We start from the raw sequence: 7,145 nt of genomic DNA on the forward strand, positions 1-7,145 counted from the left end.
CACTGACCCACCCCACGACATCTCCACCCAATGACCCACCCCACCACATCACCACCCACTGACCCTCCCCACCACATCACCACCCACTGACCCACCCCACCACATCTACACCCACCGACCCACCCCACCACACCACCCACTGACCCACCCCACCACATCACCACCCACTGACCCACGCCACCACATCACCACCCACTGACCCTCCCCACCACATCACCACCCACTGACCCACCCCACCACATCTCCAACCACTGACCCACCCCACCACACCTCCACCCACAAACACTCCCCACCACAGCTCCACCCACTGACACAACCCACCACATCTCCACCCACTGACCCACCCCATCACATCTCCACCCACTGACCCACCCCATCACACCTCCACCCACTGACCCAACCCACCACACCTCCACCCACTGACCCACCCCACCACATCTCCAACCACTGACCCATCCCACCACACCTCCACCCACTGACCCACCCCACCACACCTCCACCCACTGACCCACCCCACCACATCACCACCCACTGACCCACACCACCACATCACCACCCACTGACCCTCCCCACCACATCACCACCCACTGACCCACCCCATCACATCTCCACCCACTGACCCAACCCACCTCATCTCCACCCACTGACCCAACCCACCACATCTCCAACCACTGACCCACCCCACCACACCTCCACCCACTGACCCACCCCACCACATCTCCAGCCACTGACCCACCCCACCACAGCTCCACCCACTGACACACCCCACCACATCTCCACCCACAGACACACCCCACCACAGCTCCACCCAATGACCCACCCCACCACACCTCCAACCACCGACCCATCCCACCAATTCTCCACCCACTGACCAACCTCAGCACTTCTCGACCCACTGACCCACCCCACCACACCTCCACACAATGACCCACCCTACCACACCTCCAACCACTGACCCAACCCATCACATCTCCACCCACTGACCAACCGCACCACACCTCCACCCACTGACCCACCCCACGACCTCCACCCAATGACCCACCCCACCACATCACCACCCACTGACCCTCCCCACCACATCACCAGCCACTGACCCACCCCACCACATCACCACCCACTGACCCACGCCACCACATCACCACCCACTGACCCACCCCACCACATCTCCACCCACTGACCCAACCCACCACATCTCCAACCACTGACCCTCCCCACCACATCACCACCCACTGACCCACCCCACCACATCTCCACCCACTGACCCAACCCACCACATCTCCACGCACTGACCCACCCCACCACACCTCCACCCACTGACCCAACCCACCACATCTCCACCCACTGACCCACCCCATCACATCTCCAACCACTGACCCACCACACCACACCTCCACCCACTGACCCACCCCACCACATCTCCAACCACTGACCCACCCCACGACATCTCCACCCACTGACCGACCCCACCACGTCTCCACCCACTGACCCAACCCACCACATCTCCACCCACTGACCCACCCCACCACACCTCCACCCACTGACCCACCCCACCACATCTCCAACCACTGACCCACCCCACGACATCTCCACCCACTGACCGACCCCACCACGTCTCCACCCACTGACCCAACCCACCACATCTCCACCCACTGACCCAACCCACCACATCTCCAACCACTGACCCACACCACCACACCTCCACCCACTGACCCACCCCACCACATCTCCAACCACTGACCCACCACACCACATCACCGCCCACTGACCCTCCCCACCACATCACCACCCACTGACCCACCCCACCACATCTACACCCACCGACCCACGCCACCACACCACCCACTGACCCACCCCACCACACCTCCACCCACTGACCCACCCCACCACACCTCCACCCACTGACCCACCCCACCACATCTCCAACCACTGACCCACCCCACCACACCTCCACCCACTGACCGACCCCACCACATCTCCAACCACTGACCCACCCCACGACATCTCCACCCACTGACCGACCCCACCACGTCTCCACCCACTGACACACCCACCACATCTCCAACCACTGACCCACCCCACCACACCTCCAACCACTGACCCATCCCACCACACCTCCAACCACTGACCCATCCCACCACATCACCACCCACTGACCGACCACACCACATCTCCAACCACTGACCCTCCCCACCACATCACCACCCACTGACCCACCCCATCACACCTCCACCCAATGACCCTCCCCACCACATCACCACCCACTGACCCTCCCCATCACACCTCCACCCACTGACCCACCCCACCACATCACCACCCACTGACCCACCCCACCACATTCCCACCCACTGACCCACCCACCACACCCCCACCCGCTGACCCACCCCACGACATCTCCACCCACTGACCGACCCCACCACATCTCCAACCACTGACCCACCCCATCACACCTCCACCCACTGACCCACCACAGCACACCTCCACCCACTGACCCACCCACCACACCCCCACCCGCTGACCCACCCCACGACATCTCCACCCACTGACCCTCCCCACCACATCTCCACCCACTGACCCACCCCACCACATCACCACCCACTGACCCACCCCACCACACCTCCAACCACCGACCTACCCCAGCACACCTCCACCCAATGACCCACCCCATCACACCTCCACCCAATGACCCTCCCCACCACATCACCACCCACTGACCCTCCCCATCACACCTCCACCCATTGACCCACCCCACCACTCCACACACAGACCGACACCACCACATCTCCAACCACTGACCCTCCCCATCACACCTCCACCCACTGACCCACCCCACCACATCACCACCCACTGACCCACCCCACCACATTCCCACCCACTGACCCACCCACCACACCCCCACCCGCTGACCCACCCCACGACATCTCCACCCACTGACCGACCCCACCACATCTCCAACCACTGACCCACCCCATCACACCTCCACCCACTGACCCACCCCACCACATCACCACCCACTGACCCACCCCACCACATCACCACCCACTGACCCACGCCACCACATCACCACCCACTGACCCACCCCACCACATCTCCACCCACTGACCCAACCCACCACATCTCCAACCACTGACCCTCCCCACCACATCTCCACCCACTGACCCAACCCACCACATCTCCAACCACTGACCCTCCCCACCACATCACCACCCACTGACCCACCCCACCACATCTCCACCCACTGACCCACCCCACGACATCTCCACCCACTGACCGACCCCACCACGTCTCCACCCACTGACCCAACCCACCACATCTCCACCCACTGACCCAACCCACCACATCTCCAACCACTGACCCACCCCACCACACCTCCACCCACTGACCCACCCCACCACATCTCCAACCACTGACCCACCACACCACATCACCGCCCACTGACCCTCCCCACCACATCACCTCCCACTGACCCACCCCACCACATCTACACCCACCGACCCACGCCACCACACCACCCACTGACCCACCCCACCACACCTCCACCCACTGACCCACCCCACCACACCTCCACCCACTGACCCACCCCACCACATCTCCAACCACTGACCCACCCCACCACACCTCCACCCACTGACCGACCCCACCACATCTCCAACCACTGACCCACCCCACGACATCTCCACCCACTGACCGACCCCACCACGTCTCCACCCACTGACACACCCACCACATCTCCAACCACTGACCCACCCCACCACACCTCCAACCACTGACCCATCCCACCACACCTCCAACCACTGACCCATCCCACCACATCACCACCCACTGACCGACCACACCACATCTCCAACCACTGACCCTCCCCACCACATCACCACCCACTGACCCACCCCATCACACCTCCACCCAATGACCCTCCCCACCACATCACCACCCACTGACCCTCCCCATCACACCTCCACCCATTGACCCACCCCACCACTCCACACACAGACCGACACCACCACATCTCCAACCACTGACCCTCCCCATCACACCTCCACCCACTGACCCACCCCACCACATCACCACCCACTGACCCACCCCACCACATTCCCACCCACTGACCCACCCACCACACCCCCACCCGCTGACCCACCCCACGACATCTCCACCCACTGACCGACCCCACCACATCTCCAACCACTGACCCACCCCATCACACCTCCACCCACTGACCCACCACAGCACACCTCCACCCACTGACCCACCCACCACACCCCCACCCGCTGACCCACCCCACGACATCTCCACCCACTGACCCTCCCCACCACATCTCCACCCACTGACCCACCCCACCACATCACCACCCACTGACCCACCCCACCACACCTCCAACCACCGACCTACCCCAGCACACCTCCACCCAATGACCCACCCCACCACATTCCCACCCACTGACCCTCCCCACCACACCTCCACCCAATGACCCACCCCACCACATCACCACCCACTGACCCAACCCATCACACCTCCACCCACTGACCCACCCCACCACACCTCCACCCACTGACCCACCCCACCACACCTCCACCCACTGACCCATCCCACCACACCTCCACCCACTGACCCACCCCACCACATCACCACCCACTGACCCACCCCACCACATCACCAGCCACTGACCGACCCCACCACATTCCCACCCACTGACCGACCCCACCACATCTCCAACCACTGACCCACCCCACCACACCTCCACCCACTGACCCACCACACCACATCTCCACCCACTGACCCTCCGAACCACACCTCCACCCACAGACACTCCCCACCACACCTGCACCCACGGACCCACACCACCACACCTCCACCCACTGACCCACCCCACCAGATCTCCACCCACTGACCCACCCCACCACATCTCCACCCACTGACCCACCCCACGACATCTCCACCCACTGACCCATCCCACCACATCTCCACCCACTGACCCAACCCACCACATCTCCACCCACTGTCCCAACCCACCATACCTCCACCCACCGACCCACCCCACCACATCTCCACCCACTGACACACCCCACCACAACTCCACCCACTGACACACCCCACGACATCTCCACCCACCGACCCACCCCACCACAACACCACCCACTGACGCACTCCACCACATCTCCACCCACTGACCCACCCCACCACACCTCCACCCACTGACCCACCCCACCACATCTCCACCCACTGAACCCCCCCACCACGTCTCCACCCACTGACCCACCCCACCACATCTCCACCCACAGACCCACCCCACCACATCTCCACCCACCGACCCACCCCACACATCCACCCACTGACCCACATAGAAACAGAAAACAGCTACATACAACAGTTATAAATGTCACATAACCAGGTAACAATTACAGCACGGAAACTGGCCATCTCTGCCCTTCTAATCCGTGCCGAACGCTTACTCTCACCTAGTCCCACTGGCCCGCACTCAGCGCATAACTCTCCATTCCTTTCCTGTCCATATACCTATCCAATTTTACTTTAAGTGTTAATACCGAACCTGCCTCTACCACTTCTCCTGGAAGCTCAGTCCACACAGCTACCACTCTCTGAGTGAAGAAGTTCCTCCTAAACTTTTGCCCCTTAACTCTCAACTCATGTCCTCTTTTGGAAAAAGCCTATCCACGTCAACTCTATCTATCCCCCTCATAATTTTAAATACCACTATCAAGTCCCCCCTCAACCTTCTACACTCCAAAGAATAGAGACCTTACTTGTTCAACCTTTCTCTGTAACTTAGGTGCTGAAACCCAGGTAACATTCTAGTAAATCTCTTCTGTACTCTTTCTATCTTGTTGACATCTTTCCTATAATTCGATGACCAGAACTGTACACAATAAACAATAAAGTTAGAAGTTAAATATGAATATGAAGTAAAATGTGTGTAAATACATAAATGCCAGCTTGCATTTACAATGTAAACAGGATGATAGAAAGTGGTTGAAAGTCTTTACAGTGCAGTGCAGTGAGGGGGGCAATAGACAGAGGAGGCGTGGAAGTTAATGAGAATGGCTGAGCAGGTTAACTGTATAGTGGGAGAAACTTTTAACATGGCATAGCTTCGTCTTAATAGCCTGATGGCACTTTCTGGAAGGGAGTTTGCATGGTGTCCGTATTGATTTACTGGTTAGCTTCTTTGTTCTCGGCACATGCATTGAATTGACTTTATTTCTTACATCATTCACATACATGAGGAGTAAAAATCTTTTTGTTACGTCTCTGTCTAAATGTGCAATGTGCAATTATAGTAATTTGTAATAAATAGAAGAGTCAATGTAATATGGAGTACAGTAGAATCAGCGTGAGTTCGTCAGTATGACGTCCCGGGGGAAGAAGCATGTTGGTCCTGGCTTTTATGCTGCGGTACCGTTTCAAAGATGCAAAGATGGCAGTCAGGACTGAGGGGCTAAATTGAACATTGACGAGTACAGCACAGGAACAGACCATTCTGCCCACAGTGTGTGCCAAACCAGCTAGAAAGCAAATCAAACACGCATAAACACTAATCCCTCTAACCTACACCTTGTCCATATCCCTCCATCATATCCATGTGCCTATGCGAACGTCTCTTAAAAGCCTCTATTTGCCTCGATCAACATAACAGAGGGCGCATTCCATGTGTCCACGACTCTCTGAGTAAAAAACTTACCCCTCACGTCCTCTTGAACTGACCCCCTCTCACCCTCAATGCATGCCCTCTGATGTCAGACTTGTCAATTCTGGGAAACATCTACTCTCTGTCTATTCTGTCTATGCCTCTCATAATCTTATACCCCTCTATCAGATCTCCCCTCAGGCTCCAGAGAAAACAGCCCAAGTTTATCCAGCCTGTCGTGATAGAACATGCCCTCTAAACCAGGCAGAATCCTGGTAAACCTCTTCTGCACCCTCTCCAATACCTCAACATCCAGAACTTTGTAAATACTCCAGATGTGGCCTCACCAGAGTTTTATAAAGATGCAACATAAACTCTTGTCTTTTGAGCTCAAATGGTCGACACTTGTTTTTCTTCCACAATAATTGTATCAGAGGGTTTGCTCTGAGCCTCCCCCCCTCCCCATGTAAAAGCTGCCTTCTGTCTCCGGGTAATGCCGTTTCTCCTG

This window comes from Hypanus sabinus, chromosome 5 (genome assembly GCF_030144855.1).
Source record: "Hypanus sabinus isolate sHypSab1 chromosome 5, sHypSab1.hap1, whole genome shotgun sequence".
In the NCBI taxonomy this organism is placed as follows: Eukaryota; Metazoa; Chordata; class Chondrichthyes; order Myliobatiformes; family Dasyatidae; genus Hypanus; species Hypanus sabinus.